Source organism: Tamandua tetradactyla, chromosome 4 (genome assembly GCF_023851605.1).
Source record: "Tamandua tetradactyla isolate mTamTet1 chromosome 4, mTamTet1.pri, whole genome shotgun sequence".
Taxonomy (NCBI): Eukaryota; Metazoa; Chordata; class Mammalia; order Pilosa; family Myrmecophagidae; genus Tamandua; species Tamandua tetradactyla.
Window position 1 is genome coordinate 155564262 of NC_135330.1, and position 25092 is coordinate 155589353.

The following is a 25092-nucleotide window of genomic DNA, read 5'->3' on the forward strand; positions in this document are numbered from 1 at the left end:
GATCTCATTTTATGTCAATTCTCTGCATTTATTTTAGAATTTTAACATATTTAGAATAACTTTTTGGTTTATTGTTTCCTAAATTTCCATTTTAAAAGGTCCCCAAATTCTTTGCCCTTGACACTTGATAAAATGAGTATCTCTGCTTTTAGTTTTGACAGCTCTTACACAATTAAAAATGGAAATATGCATCAGATATTTTAAGTATCATGTTTCTTCAGATTGGACAAAATATTTTATTCTGCATAAATAAAAACACAGATGCCCAGCAGAGAGGTGATGACTTATTATATTCCCTGCTGGTGCGTTTATTACCTGGAGTATTAATTTCCGCTGCCGACTCATACTTTCAAAGGATCATTTGGGAACTGAAAACCTCCAGAGAAAAGTATCAAAGGTGACAAGGGATTAGAAACCAGTCAAAACGAAGTGTTTGAGAGAGCATGCACAACCTTTAACATGAAGATATAAATGAGGTAAGATGGTTGTTTTGCAAAAACAGGGTACAGTTTATCATGTGGAAGAATTAATAAATTTCTGTGTGGCCTCATAATAACAGAATAGTAATGCTTGCCTGAAAGGTGCAGGCGGTCTAATGTAGGACCATACAAGAAAAAACAAGCTGCCCCCCAAATTAGAGTTGCCAAAATCACTAGTATATGAATCAAAATAATTAATTAAATGAATCATCAATTAATTCATTCACTTATCTATGAGCTATTTACTGAAAATTTCTTTATAGCAGACATTATTCTAGCATAAACACATACTTTGCCTTCACTGAGACTTCCACCTGATGCAAAGTACAGGGAGGGGGTTTTAGGTGCACTGAAGGAAATAAGATGATATGATAAAAAGTGAAACTACTAGCTCCAGGATGGCTACAGAAGACCTGATACATGAACGGAGAGCTGAAAGATGAGAAGTGGCTAGTTATATCAAAGGCAACAAAAGACCCCATAAAAATAGAGGCCATGAGGTGGGAACCAGCTTGGAATTTCAGAGGAACAAATAGACCGAGACTGCACTAGTGAAAGGGGAGTGGCATGAGTTGGAATCTGGGACAGGGGCAGCTGCCTTGTGTAGAACTTGAACTGTGAGTGTAAAAACAAACTGAAAAGGAAATATAAATAATTATGTCCCTTCCCTGGTATAAAAAGGGAAAGCGACTTCTCCCTCATCCTCCTCCACACTTCTCTCTTCTAAAGCAATTTTTAGAAAATATGTAATCATAAATCCTTCCCCTGCCCCTTGAGATGTATGTAACTCATTTTATAAAAACTAAATAATCCTTTCACCAGGAATATCTTTCTTAAGGAGCTAGTAGTCATCTCTGAGAGGTAAACACCAAGGAAGTTAACACCCTTGACTCCCCATTTCCATGGGAGTTTAGTTCATGCTTCTCGTTCCAAGTTGTAACTATCTATTCATCTTAGAGATATGGGAAGTATTATTCCTCCTTCAGGTAGAGGTAGTCAGTAAGCTGAAAGACCACTCCAAGTACCACTTTAAGAGAGCTGTGTTTGACAAATGTTGCTGTCTAGTCCTTTTAATTAAAGGGTAAGTTTTTTTTTTTTTCTTTCTTTGTGATCTCTTTGTAAAATTGCCTGTGATAAATCTCATTCCGGTTTAATGTTTATTCGATTATGAAGTTGTTTTTCTTTCTTTTCTACCATTATGGAGAGCTTTTCTGGATCAGAAGATATTATTTTTAATTTTATTTCCCCAAAACAGTTAGGTAGACCCTTGTTAAGAACCTTTCAATTCACTTCTTATAAGTATTCAAAACTTCAGACTCAATGAAAATTCCTGTTTGGGGTAAACAATATTGTTTCCATTATCCTAAAGCCAGGGTAATCATTTCACTCCCCACAGCAAGAGGAAATTTAAGATGTGTATAACCGATGGTACTTTCAAGATGGTGGAAACAAGATCTTCCACCCACAGCCCCTCACAATCTAACAATGAGTTCCTTTAAGAGACGAGTTCTGCAGGTCTTCCTCTGGTATCTGGGAATGCCTGTGACTACAGTGGATATGACATCATAGGACTTACCAGGCTAGACAAAAAAGGGGGGATGCAAATTTCCCTGAACCTCTCTGGGTTCTTGCTCTGAAAACGCAACCACGGTGCTTTCAGGAATCCCAGATCACATGGAGAAATGTGAGGGAGGGAGACTTTGAAATCATTTCAGCCCCAGCTGTCATCCAGCTGGAACCAGCTGCAAGACCCTGAGGGTGAACCACCCTGCTGAGTCCCAACCAGGAGACAGAAGAGAGATTGGTAAAACAAATACTGTCATTGTAATTGAGCAACTTCTTGGTGGTTTTTTTGCAATAATAGACAACAGAAACAGTCCCCATTAATTCCTTAGAAAACAAGCAATATCTAATTCTTAAAATCTCATTTAGCCCTGTGAATATGTGTTCTAGCACCCAGACATTTCATTTTCCCTTTGGGGGTCTGAAAGCAAAATCATTTCCAAATAATCATTTTCTGAAGTTTTCAGAAGTTTTCATAATTTTGATATTCTGCTCTTGTGTCCATAGTCTTCTTTCAAACTTTGCTTTTTTTTATTTCGAATTTCCTTTATGCTTTGTCTAAAGCAAATTTGCAGTATATATTTGTTATGCCTCTTTAATGTCACAATATAACTCAAGTGGATTATCTTGTAATCATCTGCAATTGTATACTATAATCCACTGTTATTGATTACTTTTCCTGCTTTATGTACCATACTTTTTTTGTATTGATTCTTACCTTTTTATTGCTAATCTACTTTGATATGATTTAGAGTTCATTTCTTTCTTATTCTATGCTCTGAATTGCCATAATACATATTAGTACTCAAGAAGTTCAAATCATAGGTATGAATAAAATAATAATGTAAATGGAATATTTCCAACTTGTGACATGTAGGTTATTACATAATGTTTTATAGTCAAAGTATTTGACAATTAATTTAAAGGCAATAAATATAATCTCAAATCAAGTAAAAAAGGCTTATATTATGGTAAAAATAAGAGTCTCCATAGGATAAACAATATGTCTGAAGCCAGAAAGATTTATCATCTGTGGCATTTCTGAGAAAATTTTGCAAATTTCTTGACCATAACTTTTTAAAACTATGCAAATTAAAGAACATTGGGACCATATTATGCTTTCTATTTCTCCTGAAAATTGTAACAGCTAATCAGAGTGTAACTGTGATTCAAAATATGCTCTCTCCTCCAAGTAAGATTATGCCAGAGAAAAGTAAGAGACCACGAATTACTCAAAGTGATTTATAATCTGTTCTTCTCTACAAACCCATCCCAATGAAAACTGTATTTAGCATTCTGATAAGACCACACGGCTAGAATAAAGCCCCAAAGTTTAAGTTTCAAGAATACTCCTTCTGTAACTAGGGCACTAAAATTCAGACATGCTTGAAGTAAAATGGGATTAGGGTTAGGGATGTGAAAATAAATATTGATTCCTAGTTAGAAATGTTCAAATATAGAATATGAAAGGTATTCAGCCATATTCTATTTCTCCAGAACAGTGGTTCTCAGAGTTTTCTTGTATATGTATGGATCAAATGAAGGGAATTTTAAAATACCAATACCTGGGACCTATCCCCAGAGTTTCTGTTTTAATTGGTCTAGAGTGAACGTGCCATCAGTAAAGTGATTTTATTATCCAGCCAGGACTGAGAAGCATGGTTTCACGTTGTCACTGACTCAAAATATGGTTCATGAATCTGTGATTCTAAATTTGTTGTGAAAAAGGGGAAGACATGGTCCTTTAATAAGTAAATTAATACAACTCCACATACCAACCTCACAGGTTATCCTTCCATTCCTGCCCTTGCCATGACTTCATTATCGAGGGGGCTCGATAATGCTCACACCATTGATTGGGATCTAGTTCAAGGGTGTAACTATACCACAGCCAAGCAGAATGCTCATACGTGCTATGTGGTTTAGCAAGACTGCTTGTCTTCTGTCATTCACCATGAAAAAAGCCTACTGCAGGTAGATACTGCTCCTTCACCTGGGTAGCAGAACGAGTGATGTCCTGAGAATGAGATCCAAGCCCATCAGACCCTCAGATCTGTGAGCAAGAAATACATGTTTATAATTGTAGCTCGCTATAGCTGTGACTTTTTAAATGTAGCATTATTGCAGCAATAACCTTAACCTTAATAGTTTAAACAGATTTCCTAACTCAAAATTCCTAAAACTATATAATCTTTCCAGAGAGGTCTATATCATTTAATTGACCAAACTTTAATTTCATTAATAAAATTTTTGCTTCATGAATGATTTCAAATAACTCTTTTAAATAAATCCTATCATGAGAAAATGCAAAATGCATAGAGAAGTTATTTAAATATTATAATCTTTATGGAACTATATTAATATCATAGGTCTTAGTTTGAACCAAAAATATATCACATTTGAAATGAAGGCACCCATATTTGAATTGTAAAAGAGGAGTTACAAATTGAAAAAAAAAAATGAACACAGAAGTAATAAAAGGTATGTTTATTTTTTATATAATTTATTGAGGCATATTTTATATATCATATAATTCACGTATTTTAAGTGTGTAATACAATACTTTGTCATTCCAATAAAATCTCCTAATGCACATATTCTGTTGACTCTCCCTCTCTGTCACTCCAGGCAAACACTACGCCAAATCTCTATAGATTTTCTTTTTGTGCATTATTTTTATGCAAGGAATTAGATATCTGGTTTAATTCACTGAGCATAATGTTTTTTGAGCTTCATCCATATAGCACCATGTTTCCATAGTTTCTTCTTTTTATGACTGGATAATATTCCTAAATTGGATATACTATATTTTGTTTATCCATTCATCAGTTGATGGACAATTAGCTTGTTTCCACTCTGACTATTATGAATAAATACTGAAAAGAACGTTTGAGTACAAGTCTTTGGGTAGATACATTTTCATTTTTCATGGGTAGATCTCTATGAGTAAAAAGGCTGAGTTGAAAAGTGATATAAATTTATGGAGTTTTGTCCAGGGAGAAAAGTGATAACAGCTATGATAGTGGTACACAATAAATTTGAAATGGAAGCAAGGTCATTGGGGTCAAGTGAGAAGCAATATCTGAATTGAAAATGTATGGGGAAGTTAGAATTATTCAGAAAAAGAAGTTAGGAATGGTTTTCCAAATCAGAAATGCTATGAAATTAAAGGCAGAAATTGTGAACAGCATGCTGAAAAGGAAGACAAGAAAGAAAGGAAGGAAGAGATGCAGGGCCACTGAACATGGTTGCGTTATTCCTGAAAAACTGATATGATCCACACAATCTGAATAAGAACGGCATCTGTCCCAAAGTAGTAGATTTTTTTTTTCTTCTTTTTTGATTTCTGGCACAAAGATGCTGTCAGGTAGGCAAATTATCAACTGAGCCTGCTTCTTTCTTGGGAAATCATTTACTAGTGCATCTCTTAGGAGCAAAATGGAAAGCTTCAAAATTTGCACAAGGGCATAATAGAGTCCAGCTGTGCATGAAAGACCTTATATGTCATTGAAAGGAGTCTTGTTTTTCTGATTTGGTGCTTCCACATTTACTCATTTCTAGTCATACAAAGAAGATGAGCATGCTCACTTAGTGTGCTAAGGTTAGCATGCAGTTTCTCCTGGCTTGTGGCGCTGCAGCAGTCACAGGCATCCATACTGTGGCCCCAAATGGGGGCGGTGAGGCATTAATGTCTAAGAACAACTGTAACTCCTTCCTGAAGCAGGTGATAATAGGAAGGCTGTGCAATCTCACCCCACTCCCTATATCCAAGCCTTTATAACTATACAAACGTTTTGAGCATAGCAACTGCCCTGGGGAAAGAAGAAAGCAAATCCTGGATTTATTAAGTGAAATAGCCGGCAGAACAAGGATTTAAAATACTGGGCAAAGATGAGGTAGTGGAAGAGGAATAATTATTGGTGTAATTTTTTTATTTTTATAGAAGGAGGTCTAAGTTTTCAATCCCTCACTGAGCTAGTTTCTCCTTTCCCCTCAATGGTCTCTTCTATTGTGAGTTTATCTGGTTCACTTCCAGCCCAGGCATAGAAACTGAAGTCCATTTTGGAGAACTTGGGCATCACTCATCATCTCCTCTTAACCAAGACGTGAGGGCTATTCCTGCACCAGAGCACTGGATGAGAGTTTCTGTACTGCAGGATGATTCCAGCTGCCCAGGTTCCCCAGTGCTAATAGTGGATAGCAACTACTTTCTAAGCGGCCTAATACACCAACGACTCCACAGACTTTTCACTTCCTATTTCATCACCGAATTCTTCCTTGAGTCATATTTTGTGTCTAGCAAGATCTGAATTTATATGCCAAAGCATGGAGATTAGCCACAAAGAGGAGAAAATTGAAATAACTAGCTTTTTGAGCTCCCATGCTGTAAGCATATAAGACAACATGGAAAGAGGCTTCCAAGAGCATTTTTAAAAGATAGTCTTGAGTTCCTGGATTTCCTCTTGGCTCCTAATGAACAATAATATTTCATCTTGTTCTTACAGAACTAAATATTGATATTTTTGTTAGGAGAGTAATTTCTCCTTTCCATCCCAACTCATCACAATTCACATCAAAATGATGCTAACTGTTGTTGCCTCTAACCTAACGTTTCTCTTATATTAATCACCTATTAATTCCCATTCCCTTTTGTTGAGCCTATGCACATCTCCCCCTTACCACCATACAGACACCTAAGTTGCTGTAAAGGCCTTCTAATATACTGATTTTTTCTTCATTGCTTTTCAATCACCTCTCCAGTTTACACGTGATTTTTCAAAAAGTAAAATTTGAAACACATTCCCTTTTAGACAAGGGTGCCAAGTATATTAATAGGAGAAAGAATGGTATCTTCACAAAATGGTCCTAAAAAGACTGGACATCCACATGCAACATAATGAAGTTGTACCCCTACCTGATACTATATAAAAAAAAAAAAAAAAAAACTAATTCTTAATGAATCAAGGACTAAATATTCTTAATGGATCAAGGACTAAATTATTAATGAATCAAAGACTAAATAAAGAGCTAAAACTATAAAATTCCTAGGAAAAAGACTCAGAGGAAGTCTTCATAATCTTGGATTTAGTAGTGATTTCTTGGATATGACACCAAAAGCAGGTACAACAAAAGAAAAAATAGATAAAATGGACTTTGTCAAAATGTAAAACTACTCTATGCCAAAGAACACTATCAAGAAATTGTAAAGATAACCTACAGAATGAGAGAAAATATTTTGAAACTATGTATTTCCTAAGGATATGATATCTAAAATTTGTAAAAAAATTCTACAGCTCAATAACTAAAAAAGCAAAGAAGTCAATTAAAAAATAGGCAAAGGACTTGAACAGATTTTACTCCAAAAAAGATATACATGTGGTCACAAGCTCATGAAAAGATGCTCCACTCATAAGCCATTAGGAAAACGCAAATGAAAACCATAATGAGATAATATTTCAAATGCACTAGACTGGTTACTATTTAAAAAATGGAAAATGACAGGTGTTGGAGATGATCGGGAGAAATAGGAGCACTCATTCATTGAGGGTGGGAATGTAAAACGGTACAGATGCTGTGGAAGGCAGTTGCACAGTTCTTCAGATAGTTATGTTTAAAATTACAATATGACCCTGTAATCTCACCTCTAAGTATATACCCCCAAAAATTAAAGCAGGGACTCAAACAAATTTTTGCACATTTATGTTCATAACGGCATTATTCACAACTGCCAAAATATGGGAGCACCCCTAGTATCTGTCAAGCAATGAATAAATACACAAATTGTGGAATATGCATGCAATGGAATATTACTAAGTCATAAAAAGGAATGAAATTCTGATACATGCGACAACATGGATGAAGCTTGAGGATGTCAATGTTGAGTGAAATAAGCCAGACACAAAAGAACAAATATTTTATGAACTCACAGATATGAAACAAAAAAAGAAAATTGATGAAGAAACTAAAATATGGTTATCAGGGGATGGAATGGAAGTAGAGGATGAAGAGTTAATGCTTATATACACATAGTTTCTATTTAGATTTATGGACAAGTTTTGGTAATGGATGGTGTTAATGGCAGCACAACATCGTGAGCATAGAGTATAGAAGTAAACATTTGAATGTGGCTGAAAGGCAAAATTTTAGGTTGTGTATCTGTTACTAGAATAAAAATTAAAAAAGAAACATAGGACTGCAAAACACAAACATATAATCTTAATGTAAACCCATGAACTCTAGTTAGTACAATTATACTATTCTTTCTTGGACTATAACAAAAGTACCAGACCAATTCAATGCAAGTTGTAACTAATGGATGAGGCATCTATGGGAACTCTACTTTTTACGCGATATTTCTATAAACCTACAACTGCTCTAAGTTAAAAATGTCATAAGTAGCAATCATAACCCCTATCCTGGCAATTCCTCAACGTTGTCTACTTAACAGCTATACTGCTAGTTACACACATTTTCTACTCATCTCTCTTGAAGGTGAGAAAGAGAAAGGTAAAAAGTAAAAACATTTAAAAAAAATTCTAATGGTTAAATCCTAATTCAGAGGGAAACAGATTAGTTGGAATGAGAAACACAAACATTTGAAATGCCCCTCAGGACTAAAAACTCCTTCCAGGCACAGGGAGTATAAATGGCAGATACTCACTGTTTTTATCTGTCTGGAAGGAAAAGGCAAATTGGCTAGAACAATACACACTCAAAGAAAGGCCCAATAAAGTACTCTCACTAAGACTGGATAACAACCAAAGCAGGAGGAAAGCCTAAATCTCATCCCTGCTATGGTTTTAAGTGTGCTGCTACCAAACCTCCAACAAGACATAATTCTTATGTTTATAAAAGTATTTCAATACATAGCAAATTTTGCAAAAACTCCAAACTCATTATATGAGCCTGGCAGAGCACTAAACAAGTTAGAGAAGTCAAAATCCATCAGATAAAAGATAAGGCATGACAAGGTTCACCATGAACCCCTAGTCACTCACAAAGAAAACTGCTTTAAAATAAGCAATGTCATAAAAAAGTAGAAGTGCACATAGCTGCAGAGCTGGGTAAAGTACGGCAGTTCATGGAGAGTAAATCGAATTACACATCCGGCGGTGGGGTGGGGGTGGCATGTCCTTAATATTAATCTTATTCCTGGCGTGTGAACCCATTATAAATAGGAACTTTCAAAGCTGTCATTTTTAGTTATTAGGAATTAGTTGCATTTTAATCCAGATTACTGGCATCCTTTAGAAGAAGAATGAAATTCAGACAGAGACAGAGAAAGTCATAGGATGAAGCCATACGTCAACAGAGCCTGGAGGGAAAAGGAGAAGAGACCATGTGCAGCCCAGCCCCAGAATGTCACAGTCTTCTGGGAGAAAGCATTGCTTGTTGATGCCTGATTTTGGACTTCTCCTAGCGTCAAAAACATGAGCCAATAAACTCCTGTCATTTAAGTCAAACCAGCAGTTGGGTTTTTCTTTTAACAGCTAGAAAACTAAGATAGCATGAAACAAAGAATTACTATGCATTAAATATAAAGAGCAAATATGAACCATTACACAGAAAAATAAAATCAAAATTTAGAACAAAGATATACTTAGGAATTTTTTAAAATGCAAGCAAAAGAAAAATACATGAAAAGTGCTTAGTCTCAGTGGTGGGAACAGTAATGGAGATTAAAATAATAATGATTAAGTTGGCAAAAATTTAAAAGATTAATAGTATCCATGTTATCAAAGGTAGGGAAATTGATACTCTCATAAGATATTGGAGGTAGTGTAAGTTCTTCTAGTCTCAACAGAACAATTTGCTAGTACTATGAAAAGTTGCAAGTCTAGACAAAAGTTGAAAATGTCTTAAATAATGTTGTTAATAAATAAACTGTGGTATAATTTTTTTTTGTTCACTACCATTGAAAATTATATAGTAATTAAAATGACCCTATAGGATTATCATACTGAAATGGAAAGTTTTCCTCACATCATTCAGTAACCAAAACCAAACAATATATTCACGCATATATTAAGATCCTATTAATATAAACATATATCCCTGCCCTCCAAATCAAATTGCCAGTATAAAAGCCTAGCAAATACTCCAGAATGCTTAGCTCTCTGATGTGAAATGGGATTGAGGGACTGGTTTAAGAGGAGTTGTCACTTTTTCATTAAACCTCTAGTACTCATCTCTTCCATAAATAGTCATTCCTTTTGGTGATCTTATTAGTTCAAATACTAAGTGCCGACATTTCGAAATTTATATCTTTAACCAGCTCTCTACCCCAAACTGTATACCTCTATATCAAAATGTCAAATTAAGAACTCCCATGTGGATAATTATTAAGAACATCAAACTTGACACATCAAAATAACAAGTTCATGGTCTCCTTCTCCAAACTTATCCACTTGCAGCCTTTTCATCGAGGTAAACTGCAACACTATCATCCTATTTCAAAGAACAAAGATTTCAGAAACATCCTAGGCTTCTCCCGGTCACATTCTATAACCAATCCGTCAACAGATTTCATTGGTTCTACTTTTGAAATAGACCAAGACTCTCCACCTCCTACCAGTTCCACTGTCACTATTCTCACCTAAGTAATCACCTAAACCAGAGTGGCATTGTTAAAATATTAGACAAATCATGTCATTCTTCTGCTCAATATTCTCAAAGATAAATCTCCTGGTAGAAGCCAATATCACATATTAGTGAACAAGGACCTACACTGGTGTTGGTTTCCTCCCTGCCATCATCTTCTATTTTTCTCAACCCCGAATTCTACTTTGCTTCCTCTATTTCACCTGCACTCACCTTCTTACTGGTCCTTGAACAAGAAAACCATACACTAATCTCAGAATCTTGTAGTTCATCTTTCCTCTGTATGGAATTGTTTCCCTTAGATACCAGTATAGCTCAATCTTTCATCTCTTTCTGGTCTTTACTCCATTATCAGGAAGTAAGGTTTTTCTGGGTAATTGATTTAAATCTCAATCTGCTCTGACACTGTATATTCTCCTTCTCTAATTTACTTTCTACATTTCACTTATCACCATTTAACATATATTTTAATTTTAAATTTTATTTTCTCTTTTCTGCCTCTCTATTTTAAACTCCATAATGGAAGGGTTTTTGAATTTTAGGAATTACTGATTTGCAACACAAAGAACATTGCACAATGTAGATTCTCAATAAATATTTGCTGAAGAGATGACTTTATCACAGAAAGAACACATAAGGCAATCCAATTTATATCCCCACTACATTTAACAAGTCACCCATTCCTTTCCTTGATAATTCTGCTATGACCCACTTCTATTCCACAGTCTGTCCTTCTCCCAACCCTGTAAAAATACTAATTCCCAAACACTTGTTGCATGCTTATTTACTTCTCCCTCCTTCTCTTTGTCACTTGTGCTCTCTCTCTCTCTCACTTGTGCTCTCTCTCTCTCTCTCTCTCTCTCTCTCTCTCTCTCTCTCACACACACACACACACACACAGATATACACCCACATATAGACACAAACACCTTTCTCCTTTTCCCTTTGGCACCAGCTGTTCATTATGGGGACAAATTTAGGCTTTGGAGAATGAGGCCTATTCCCCCTCACTCATATCCAGTCCAATTCTACTGATTTTCTTTTTATTTTTCTTTCTTTCTTTTTTGTCAAATAAACAAAGAGGCAATTGACAGAGCTCATACACATAATGTTTATTTAATTAAATTTGGAGAGAAGGCTGTTTGCTATCCTAGATATATACCATTATCTTCTTCTAGAAGAATCATTTAAAAAATAAAAAGTCATTTCAGAGTAATCCCCCCAGCACATACAGAAATCGATGGATTCCCAATATTCTGAGGATATATATTTTTTCATCTTTAGCATGTCTGTAAAATTATGGAATGGATGACTTAATTAATGTGTCACAATGACAAGCATTGACAAAAAAAAAAAAAGAATCCAAGTAACCCAACAGATATCCTAGAAACAGATGCTTGTCTAGATAAAAGTCATTTAATATGTTCACTATCTGCAGCCATCGCAAATAAATGGAAAAGAGAATAATTCCGCAAATGGTGTTTGAAGAATCAGTCATCTACTTAGAGGAAATATTCTATCTAGTCAGTCTACACTACACGCTAAATATATTCCAAGTAAGTTGGAGAGTTCAATTTTTAAAAGTAATGACTAGAATACTTCAAGTAGCAGTTAAAATTGTTAAAAGAGCCACTAAAGAGGTGATACCAGTTACGATAATTGCTGCTTAAGAAGCAGTTCAAATTGTTAAAAAAAAAATATTAAGTTAAACAAAAGTACTTTAAAAAGAAAAAAAATTGCTTAGGAAAACTTTAAACACTCCTTTTAGTGATTAAGCATATCATGATACATATATAAATGAATCATTTGCCAGACATCGAGTGTATATTTAAAGGAAAGAAAGTAAATTATATGGGGAAATCTTAAATATCATTTAATGGATGTACAAACATCTACATATCAAATATGATTTTAAAGTGGATAAAACCTTTATGCATAAAAATGGTCATAATAAATGCCAACAACCTTCAGAGGGGAGGAAAATTTGCTTATAATGGATATTAATTTAATTGATTAACATAAAATATGGTAAAAATGAAACTAAAATGAATGGCTGTTGATTTCTACTTCAGGCACTTGGTAAGAAGTTCAAGTCTTTCCTATATATTAACTTTTCCTTATGACATGATTTCTTATCCAGGGTGTATTACTTTTCTATTGCTGTTGCAAATAATTTACCATAAATGCAGTGGCTTAAACAGCAAAATTTTATTGTCTTATAGTTCTGAAACTCAGAGGTACAAAAATCAGTCTCATAAGATTAAAGATAAGGTATTGGCATATCTGCTTCCTTCTGGAGGCCCCAGGGGAGGATCTGTTTCCTTGCCTTTTCTGCTTCTAGAAGCTGCCTCCATTCCTTCATCCACGATTCTTTCCTCCAGCTTCAACAGGCATCTCCAAACTCTGCTTCTGCCATCATATCTCCTCTCTCTAGTTTTGATCCTTTCCCCCTCCTCAGATAAGGACCCATGTGATTACACTGGACCCGTGTGGATAATCAGAATAATCTCCCCATCTCAAGAGCCTTAAATTAGTCACATTTGAAAAGTCCCTTTTGTCATATAAGGTGACATCAACAGGTTGCAGGGATTAGGCCATTGACATCTTTGGGGTACGGAGGCACTGTTTTGTCTATAACACAAGGTAAAAAATAACTTTTTATTACAAATAAATAAATTCACTTATAAAGCACATAAATGTCTTTATTTTTATGAATCCATGTCTCTATCTCATAGATTATCTAAGGAAGGGACAAGAGGGTAGGTGGGTTGTGTGAATAGCTGAAATCTTACTATGGTATATTTAGTTATGCACCTCAGGGAAAAGAACACGCTCTTAATCTTAATCCATTCCTGTTGGTGTGAACTCATTGTAAATAAGAACTTCTTTTAAATTGTTATTTTTAGTTAACATACGGTCACTTCAGTGAGATGGGGCCTTAATTCTATTACTGAAGGCTTAATGAAGTGAAAACCACATACAGGACCAAAAGTAGGACGTCAACAGAATTGGACTAGAGAGGAAAGGACATTGTCATATGATAAGAAGGCCAAGGAGTGGAAGGACTGCTGGCCAGCCAGAAGGAACCAACCCTTCTAGCCAAGCCAATAAATACTTTCTGTTAAGCCAAAACTCATTGGTAGTATTTGCCATAGCACCTAGGAAACTAAAACAGTTACTTCTGAAGTTGGAGTTTATATTTAGAACCTATCCCAATATATGTGTGTGCCAGTCTGAATCTGTGGTGGACCCCAGAAAAGCCATGCCCTTTGATCCTTATTCAATATTGCTGGGTGGGAGCATTTTGATTGTTTCCATGAAGATGTGACCCACCCAAATGTGGGTGGTAACTTTTGATTAGATGATTTCCATGGAGGTATGTCTCCACCCACTAAAGGTGGAGTTGCTTGCTGGAATCCTTTAAAAGAGGAAACATTTTGGACAATAAGAATTCAAAGAGAGCAGAAAATGCTGCAGTACCCTGAAGCAGAGAGTCCATCAGCCAATGCTTTGGAGATGAAGAAGGAAAACGCCTCCCGGGGAGCTTCATGAAATCGGAAGCCAGGAAAGAAAGTTAGCAGAGATGCCTTTGCCGCATGCCATTCCAGCTGAGAGGGAAGCCCTGACTATGTTTGCCATATGCCTTCTCACCTGAAAGAGAAACCCTGAACTTCATCGGCCTTCCTGAACCAAGGTATCTTTCCCTGGATGGATGCCTTTGATTGGACATTTCTAAGGACTTGTTTTAATTGGGACATTTTCTCAGCCTTAGAATTATAAACTAGTAACTTATTAAATTTCCCTTTTTAAAAAGCCATTCCATTTCTTGTATATTACATTCCAGCAGCTAGCAAACTAGAACAATGTCTTTATAGGATTTCATGAATCTCTTAAACTCAATGTAAGATACAAAAAGATGATAGCAATTTAATTTTCCTCTTTCAGCTAAGTAGTGAAAAGAAAAAAAAAAAATACTTCTCAACCATGTTACACAAGATGATAAAGAGAAGAAAAGACTTCCAAGGAGCCATGCTGTTCGCACAGCCAATCATCAACATTGATACATAGTGTTCTAGTTTGCTAGCTGCCAGAATGCAATATACTGAAAAGGAATGGCTTTTTTAAAGGAGGACTTTAATGAATTGCTAGTTTACAGTTCTAAAGCTGTGAGAAAATGTCCTGATTAAAACAAGTCTATAGGGTGGACATGTAGTTTAGTGGTTAGAATGCCCGCCTTCCATGTGGGAGACCCAGGTTTGAGTCCCAGACCATGCACCCCCCCACCAAAAAAAAAAAAAAAAAAAAAAAAAAGTCTATAGCAATGTCCAATCAAAGGCATCCAGGGAAAGATATCTTGGTTCAAGAAGGTCAGTGAAGTTAAGTGTTTCTCTCTCAAGTGGAAGGGCACATGGCGAACAGAATTTCTCTCTCAAGTGAAAGGGCACATGGCGAACACTGTCAGAGTTTCTCTCTCATCTGGAAGGGCACATGGCGAACACAGCATCATCTGCTACCTTTTTCACCTGGCTTCCTGTTTCATGAAGCTCCCCGGGTGGCATCTTCCTTCTTCATCTCCAAACGTCGCTAGCTGGTGGACTCTGCTTCTCGTGGCTGCATTGTTCTGCTCTCTCAGAATCTCTCATTCTTTCTCCAAAATGTTTCCTTTTTTATAGGACTCCAGAAACTAATCAAGACCCACCTAAATGGGTGGAGACACGCCTCTACCTAATCCAGTTTAACAACCGCTCTTGATTAAATCACATCTCCAGGGAGATGATCTCATTGCAGTTTCAAACATAGAATACTGAATAGGGATTAGAAGAAACGGCTGCCTTTACAAAATGGGATTAGGATTAAAACATGGCTTTTCTAGGGTACATACATCATTTCAAACCAGCACAAACAGTGACTTCTTTCCAAGGCAGTAGCACTTTCCTGAGGAACTATCAGTACCTGTGGCTCCTTATAATCATTGTAGGATTCCAAATCTCTCCATTGTTGAACTCACCTGAATGCTCCTGGAATACTTGGTTAATGAGCATCACAGAGTTGACTTTCTTGTGGAAGTAGGAATATAACTGTGTTCTCAAAATGGTCTCCAATGGGAACTACAGAACTTGAAAAAACTAAACTGAAAGTCCTTAGAGATGTTTGTCATATGTCTGACATATATATTGCATGGACTGAAAATAAAATTAAGTCCTAGTTAAATGGAAGCCAACACTTTAAATTGAAAAATATAGTAATATTTAATGATGAGAAAAGAAATGTTTTTTGCTCTTAAAAGCCCCTTTTGAGAGAAAGAGTAAATCAAATTCTTCCTGGAATCCCAGAACCTATTATCTGCATAGTTTTCTCTCACATATTAATCAGGTTTGACTCAAACATGATCTTATTTGAGTTTTTTCTGACTAATTTTTCATGTATAGTAGCATGTCAACAAACAGTCTATACCTCCTTTCCCTTATATAATATCATATGTGGTATTTCATTGCTGTCTCCTCAATCAAGAGTATATAATTCCAGTGAGATCAGAGGAAACGTGGTACCAATTACAAGTCAATCTTCATTTGTATAAAAGAAAATCTACAAATACTAAACTACTTTCTTTCTATAAGAATTTGCCTATTTTATACATTTAACATCAATGGAATCATACAATATTTAGTATTTTATGACTGTCAGGTATCTGTATACACATACACATTTAACATTACATATTTTTTTTGGGCGGGGGTGCATGGTCCTAGAATCAAACTCAGGTTTCCCACATGGAAGGTGAGTATTCTACCAGTGAACCACCATGCATCTTAAACATTGGTTTAAAAATAATTTAAAGTTATTATCTCTACAACTCTGAATGAAAATGTTTAAACCTTCAATTATATGATGATATTATTCAGAAATGTATCATGATTGCAAAGCAGTATAAAGATATAACATGAGAATTTTTTAATTTTTGATTGAACAATAACATTTAATGATCTGGCAATGTATAATGCAGAAAAATTAGAAGTATTTTTTTTTTTATTTTCTAGTGTTTGGCTGGCATCACAGTAAATCTGACTTGTGTATGTGTATGTTTGTGTGTGTGTGTGTGTATCACAAAACAAAATAGATCCCCTCTTAAGACAAGATTTTGTACCAAGCCTGACAGCAAAGAGAAACAGGGTTTGTCAAAATGATTAATAACAACTTACAAAGGACCAGCAAGAACAACTGCCTAGTCACCAGATTTTAGTATTCAAACCATATCTTACTTAAATAAGTTTGGAATCCTAATGAATTATTGGTCGTTTAAGTATAGAATTGTATTCTACAAAGCAAGATCTTGGGAGATTAGCTAGGCTTTACTCTATTGAGGTGTTTCTTTTTCCTTTATCTGTTGAGTCTTTAAAAAAGAAAAGCAAAGTCTTGTAACAATTTTTTTTAAAAAATGCATCAACTTTTTCTTTTAAGATTAGTGCTTTTTATTAGAGAAATCCTTCCCCCACTCAAGGTTGTAAAGACATACTCCTTACTTCCATTGATTCTTCTGCTCTTCTTTTTGACATTTCTTTGCATATAATCTGTCTTTCATTTTGGGATGCTCTTAAGATCTTCACTTTTTGTCTTTGAAGCATTAATTTCACTGTGATATACAGGAACTGATTCCTTTGTTTTTAGATAGTTTTGATTCCTCCAGAAATTTTATTCTTTCTCTCCATCATCAATATTCCACATTTATTCTCATTCAAATCACCATTAGAATAGTATTGTTATTTTTATCATTAAAATAAGCTTGATGTGCTTCCTTTGCAATCTGCCACCCCTTTGTTTGCCTTTACTTCTGAGAAAAACACCTAAAAGTGTTGTCTTTATTCTCAGTTTCAATTCCTCTCCTCCCATTCTTTTGGTTGTTAAGGCCCAACACTTTTAGAGACATCTTGAACCTTCTCTTTTCTTCATATCCACATGTAATTCATCAAAAATAGGTCACTCCCACCACTGTTGGCATCCTCATCTGAACCACCACTTTCTCTCACCTAGTTAAATACAATAACCTCTTAAGTAGTCTCTCTGGATAGGGTTTCCTCTCCTGCAGTCATATATGAGCACAATGGTATAAGTGATAATTTAAAGTTGAAGATTCTATCACTCATTCCTTAGCTCAAAACCTTCCAGGATTTCCAATTTTACTGAAAGAAAATCTAATATCCTTAAACAAAATTTCTATATGTGTGCTGTAATAAAATATTATTTATTGTAGCGGCAGAATTGAACTTTCTGAAAACCTAAAATGCAGAGCCTCATCATGTGAGCAGCTGAATTACAACACAGATTGGATTCCTAGCCTTGCAGAGTGTCTGCTCTTAAAGTGAGGGCATTGACTGGGAAGGAATGGGAAATGACATTTTAAATGAGAACATATGAGCTGATTATGATGATGGTGGGGCTTTGAACCCCTAAATTCTGCTGAGTCCTCTTTACCAGATAAAACTTTAATGACCTCCCTGAAGAAATAGCCTTCCCACCTCCATCTGAGCAAATTAACCATGTTTTGCCAGAGGAAATTTTAATGAAATCCCCTGAGACAGTTGATCTGCAAGCCACTGCTAATTTAATTCTTCTCATAACATGCCCCCATAACAAAAGGGAAGTTGGCAGACCTGAAAAGTGAAGAACAAAGTGCAATCCACGAGGAGTATAATCCACTGTGCTCCAAAAGAACTCCAAGAGTTTTCCTATTTATATAGATAGAAATCAGGAGATTATGTGTGGGAATGGATGCTAAGCACAGGGAGTAATGATGGAAGGAATATAAAGTTGGAATAGACTGAGCTTATTGTTAACTTATTGTTAGACCATTAAGCATAAATTCTCGAGAGTTTAGACAGGGCTCTAACAATTTGTGTGGTTGGTTGTAACGTGGATGAAAAGGTGGCCTATATGAAATGAAAAAGAAATAGCAGAATTCCCTAGTACAATAATGATGATGATATCCAAAGTTATAAGGAGCTTGGAATATAAGAATGGATTTATTATGTAAGACATGTTCATTAACCCCAAGAGTGCCCAGAGGTCATACCTCTCACCAGAAATATAGGGAATAAATTTGGAGAGGAACATTATCGTCTCTCAATAGCTCTGTGTTTGTTCTTTTTTGCCGGTCACATATTAATGTGGGAATTGCTGCTGCTGAACTTGGATCCTTAAATACCATAGGAATGATCAGATCCCAGATTGCCATGAAGCTATGATAAGTTGAGCATTGTTACCATAATGGACAGTAATCAAATCAGTAATCAGAATAGTCTGACTTGTAGAAACCTACGACTTTCACTAATTGATCATGGGGCTACTGGAAGTTAAATTAATGGGCAGTCTACTACATTCTTATTAGATCAGTATAAGCAGAAGAGTTATTGATTACATGAACAAAAGTCTAGCTTGAATCCACATTCAACTCTCCTGTTTGCCTCGTGTAGAAAATAGATGGATCTAAAGGATGACAGTGGGTTATTATAAGCTTCCCTAAGTAGTAATACCAATTTTCAACAGCTGCTCAGATGTGGTATCATTGCTTGAGCAAATGAACACATCCCTTGGTATGCAGCTATTGACCTGGCAAATCTTATTTTTTTAAAATATGTGTGTGTGTGTGTGTGTGTGTGTGTGTGTATTTACTAAGATGTTTACATATATCTTAGTAAAAAACATGAGAAATAATTTGGTTTCAACTGGCAGAGTCAACAATATAACTTCACTCTCCTACTCCAGGGGTACATCAACTCTGCAGCCCATTTCCATAATCTAGTCCACTGGGAGCTTGAACACCTTTCCCTTTCAGAAGACATGACACTAGTACATTAAATTGATGACATTATGTTGATTGAACAGAGTGAGCAAGAAGTAGTACCTCCTCTACTTATTGGTAAGACATTTTATGTTAGGAAGTAAGAAATAAATCCAACACAAACTCAGGTGTGTTAAAATCCTGGCATCTAGCAATGTGTAATAGTTAAGATTTTCCTTTCAGAATAAGGATAAACTATTGCATCTGCCCCTTCCTACAACCAAAAGAAAAAAGAAAAAAAAAAGAGGCACAGTGCCTAGTTGACCTCTAGATTTTGGAAGTAACATACCTCATTCATGTGCACTACTTTAGCCTATTCCCTCAGTGAACTGAAAAGCTGTTTTTTTCAGCTTTGAGTGAGGACTGCAATAAGAGGAGAACCTGCAAAAATTATAGCTCCCATGCAACCTGTTCTGCCACTTCAGCCATATGATCCAGCAGAACCAACAATGCTCGAAATATCAGTGGCAAATAGAGCTACTGTTTGGAGCTCTTGGAAGTCCCCTGTATGAGACTCTTAGCCAGGCCCTTTGTGTTTCAGAGCACATCCTCCACAGACAGCTACTTTCTTTCTGAGCAACATCATTTTGCCTGCTACTAAGCCTTAGTAGAAACCAAGTGCTTAACCATGGATCACCAAGTTATGTAAAATCATGAACTGGGTGATATCTGACCCACAAACCCAGAAATTTAGAGAGCTACAGCAATGCTCCATTATCAAATGGAAGTAGCATAGATGAGATTAGGCTAGATGTGCTGGTTTGAAAGGAAGTATGCCCCCTAAGAAAAGCCATGTTTTAATATAAATCCCATTTCATAAAGGTAGAATAATCTCTATTCAATACTGTATGTTTGAAACTGTAATGAGATTATCTACCTGGATGATGTAATTTAGTCAAGAGTGGTTGTTAAACTGGATTAGGGGATGACATGTCTCCACCCATTTGAGTGGGTCTTGATTAGTTTCTGAAGTCCTATAAAAGAGGAGAATGAGAGACTCAGAGAGAACAGAGAATGCTGCTTCACCATGAAGCAGAGAGTCCACCAGCCAGCAACCTTTGGAGATGAAGAAGGAAAACGCCTCCCGGGGAGCTTCATGAAACAGGAAGCCAGGAGACCAAGCTAGCAGATGACACCGTATTCACCATGTGCCTGTCCAGCCGAGAGAGAAGCCCTGATTGTGTTCACCATGTGCCTTCTCACTTGAGAGAGAAACCCTGAACTTCATCGGCCTTCTTGAACCAAGGTATCTTTCCCTGGATGCCTTTGATTAGACATTTCTATAGACTTGTTTTAATTGGGACATTTTCTCAGCCTTAGAACTATAAACTAGCAATTCATTAAATTCCCCTTGTTAAAAGCCGTTCCGTTTCTGTTATATTGCATTCTGGCAGCTAGCAAACTAGAACACTAGAGTGGGCCCTAAAGGCATAAATTACACAAGGGAGGGACCAAAATTCTCTTGCAACCACTCCTGTTACATTACCTTGTTTTTTTCCAGCCTAATGTTTAGTCTTTTGGGGAGTTGCCTATGAGCAGGTGACTAAGGAAGAGAAAACTCTGGCCTGGTTTACAAATCATTCTCTACAGACACCACCTGAAAGAAGAGAGCAGAAGTACTAGACCCCTTTATGGGACATCCTTGAAAGAGAGTAATAAAGGGAAATCATCCCAGTGGACAAAAGTATGAACAGTGTGACTTGCTGTTCCCATCGCTTGGAAGGAAAAATGGCCAGAGATGAGTTTGTGCACTGATTCATAGGCTGTCACCACTGGAACAGGTAATCAGGGACTTTGTAGGAATATGATTGGAAAACTGGTAGCAGGAAGGTCTTAGGGAGAGGCATGTGTACAGACCTTGGTCACTGGGAAAAAATGAAGATATTTGTGTCCCATGCATGGGACACAATTACCCTTACCAGGGTATGATCTCAGTAGAGGAGGATTTTATAATCAGGTGGATAGTCCGACATGTTCTGTGGATACCAGTCAGCATCTTTACTCAGCCACTTCTGTCATTGCCTGATGGGCCCATGAACAAAGTGGGCACGATGATGAGGATGGCAGCTATGCATAGGCTCAGCAACATGGACTCCTACTCTGCAAGGCTGGCCTGGCTAGCAACACTGCTGAGTTGCTTCTCTATACTTAATCTCCATTTTATAGCACTTTGATCACTTTTTATTAGTCTTCCAACTTTTCCTACAAAGGGAAATTAGTAATACCCAAGTCCGTTAATTAGCAGTTTCTAATATAAAGATATAGTATCATGGCATAACCATTAATACTTATAGTGAAAGCAATATTCAATATGAACATTCATAAGAGTAATACTCTCATATTATTATAATTATTGTTTAGCATATAGTTCTTCTATTCCTTTTCCATATTAAACTAAAGTTTTAATAGTGGGAGGATCAGAGTTCAATGTGGTTTTTATACTCAATTTCATATTTAATAACTTGAATATAGGGACTTAGATATTTCATTTCCTGAATATTTTTGAACACAGCATGAAACAATAGTATTACTAATATCAATTACTCCTTACTGAATTATGGTTGTTATTGAACAAAATGCAGCATTATCCGTATTGCATGACAACAGACTTACAAAGATTTAGTGAATATTGTAGCAGCAACCTGTAGCTTTCAGGGTCTTACCAATAAGCTCTGTCTTAGTGATTACATAACTTCTGGGCACAAGGGTTAAGGAAAAAAAAAAATCAAACTTTGTACATGTTGACTCGGGAGGATTGTAAGTCCTTTTGTCTTTCTTTTACATAAAAGCATATATAATGCTGCTATGAACTTATACACTACGTATTTATTTTATATTCTTATAAAAGTCATATAGCTTTATCCTCCATTGTGCATTACATTAAAATATGTATTGTTGTATTTATTTCCACTTCAGATAGGGCAAGTTCATAAGGAAATATATTCCGAAAAGTTTCCGAATATTTCATTATATAATAATACACATTTATACTTAAAGAATTTTCAAACGTAAACTCATTTTTTAAACCAATAAACTTATTTATGTGGAATAGTAATGTTATTTTTTAAGGCAACCAACTAAAACTGTCATTTTGGCATTATATATGACTTGCTACTGTAGCTATAATAACATTTTTATTTTTGATCAAAACTCCCAGAAGCCTCATGACAACTAATATTAAAACCAGTGAAGCAAAAGTTTATATAATTTTGGCCTGGGTTTTTAATAAATTTGTCAGGAATTTCCATCACTTTATCTAAAGATCTAAAATCCTTTGAAAGATTTAATTATTTGGGGCCTTAAAGCCAGGGACTCTTCCCATATATCTTACTCCTTCCAATGAGGTTGTCTGTTATAAAAGACAGCCTTACATTCCATGCAAAGTAGCAATTCCCTTCCCCAACCCAAACACACTAAGACCACAGACTCAGAAAACCATACAAAGAGTAGATAACTCACCTATACAGGGACAACTGATTTATTTCTCTAGGAAATTTAAAATGGATAATATGCAGTGCTGATTCAATTAGCTATGCATGATTGCCCTTTACCATTATATCCACCCTATTTGTATCTATAGTTCACGTTTTGGTGATCTTTCCACTGGCTACATACCCATAGGCAGCCATGTATAGAAAGAAGACTAGAACATACGCATTCAGAGAGAAATAAATTCAGGAGCTGTACTGGTTCGAAAGGGTTTACGTACCCTAGAAAAGCCATGTTTTAAGCCTGATTCAATCTTGTGGAAGCAACCATTTCTTTTTAAATCCTATTCTGCACTGTGTTGGAAGCTTGATTACATTATCTCCACAGAGATGTGACTAACCCAATTGTGGGCATAAACTTTTGAATAGAGGGAGATGTAACTCCACCCGTTCCAGGTGGGTCTTGATTAATTTGCTGGAATCCTTTAAAAGAAGCAAATATTTTTGAAAGAGCCGCTAAGCAGAGAAACCACAATGCCAGAGACCTTTGGAAACAAAAATGGATTATGTCTCCAGGGGAGTTTCATGAAATATGCATGGAGAGAAAGCTAGCAGACATCACCGTGTTTGCCACATGCCTGTCTGGTTGAGAGAGAAACCCAGAACTACATTGGTCTTTCTTGAGTGAAGGTAACCTCTTGTTGGTGCCTTAATTTGGATATTTTTATAGACTTGCTGTAATTGGGGCATTTTCATGGCCATAGAATTTAAACCTGCAACTTATTAAATTCTCTTTTCTAAAAAGTCATTCCATTTCCGATATGTCACATTCTGGCAGATAGAAAACTAGAACAGGCGCTTAAGAGGGAGACAGAGATGGCTCTCCAAATAGTGAAAAGCCTAAATACACTCCCTAAAATTAGATTCAATTTTATTCACTGTATACTTATAATAGTAGCCCCTTCCTTAAGATAAAATGAATTTGTTTCTTCCAACTAGTACCTAAAGTTCTATATTTAAAACTCATATTTGAAAATGAAATTCAACTTTAAAAGGAAGAAAGTAAGTCATAATTTTATGCTCTGAGGTTGGGTTATAAAACAAATGGGTTACTACTCAGGGGGGATTGGGATATTCCAACAAAGAGAAACCAGTGTTCAATGCTGTAATAGCTAGGGTTCTCTAGAGAAACAGAGTCAGCAGGAGATATCTGTAAATATAATTTTTTTTTATACATGGGCATGCACCGGGTATCGAACCTGGGTCCTCGGGCATGGCAGGCAAGCATTCTTACCTGCTGAGCCACCATGGCCCTGTAAATATAAAATTTATAAAAGTATCTCACAACTGGTGTGAGGGTAGCTCAGAGGTAGAATTCTCCTCTGACATGCAGGGAACCAGACTCAATTCCTGGAGCCTGCTCAAGCCAAAAATTAAAAAAATGAAAAATAAAAAGCTTTCTGTTTTGGGTAGCGCAATGGTGGCTCAGTGCCAGAGACCTGGGTTTGATTCCCGGAGACTGATGATGCAAAAAAATAAATAAATAAACAAATAAAAGAAAAACTATCTCACATAACTGTGGGAAGGCAGAGTCCCAGATTTGTAGGGCAGGCTACAAGCTGGTAATTCCAATGAAGTTCCTCAACAAACTCTCAGGAGGGGCTGGCTTGACAACTATGGGGATGAAAGATTCCAAATCTGTAGGGCATGCTGTGAAAACTAGAGACTTCAGTGAAGGGTCTGGATGAGTGCCATAGGAGAGACTCACTGGTGGAAGCAGGAAGAGTGATGGTCTCTTCTGAATCCTTCTTAAAAGCTTTCTGCTGATTAGATTAAGTATCCCTTATTGCAGAAAACACTCCCCTTAGATGATTACAAATGCTATCAGCTGTAGATACAACTGATGTAATCATGATTTAAATGCGAAATCTCCTCATTGCAATAGACAGTTCAACTCTTGCCTGACCAGACAATGGGGCACCACTACCTGGTCAAGTTGACACATGAACCTGACCATGACAGTCCACCCCTTGTCAACTTGGCAGCTATACACATCACCTTAAACCACACTTATTCTCTAAATAGAAAACAATAACAGAAACGTTTTTCCTCACTTAACAATACTCAACTGTCCCACGTACAACTGGAAATGCATTAAATCTCCCCAGAATAGGGTACAAGTCCC

At 36.2% G+C, this 25092-nt stretch overlaps 1 protein-coding gene and 1 long non-coding RNA gene across 2 annotated transcripts in view; one reads left to right on the forward strand and one right to left on the reverse strand.

Moving 5' to 3' along the window:
- The window catches only part of LOC143681462 (uncharacterized), a 251236-nt gene that overhangs the window by 159225 nt on the left and 66919 nt on the right, over positions 1 to 25092 (reverse strand). The gene's annotated exons all lie outside the window — the stretch shown is intronic.
- The window catches only part of SLITRK5 (SLIT and NTRK like family member 5), a 99465-nt gene continuing 86412 nt past the window's right edge, over positions 12040 to 25092 (forward strand). Inside the window, exon 1 of the transcript XR_013174654.1 lies at positions 12040 to 12199. The gene's annotated coding sequence lies outside the window, so the exon portion shown is untranslated. The remainder of the gene's footprint in view (positions 12200 to 25092) is intronic.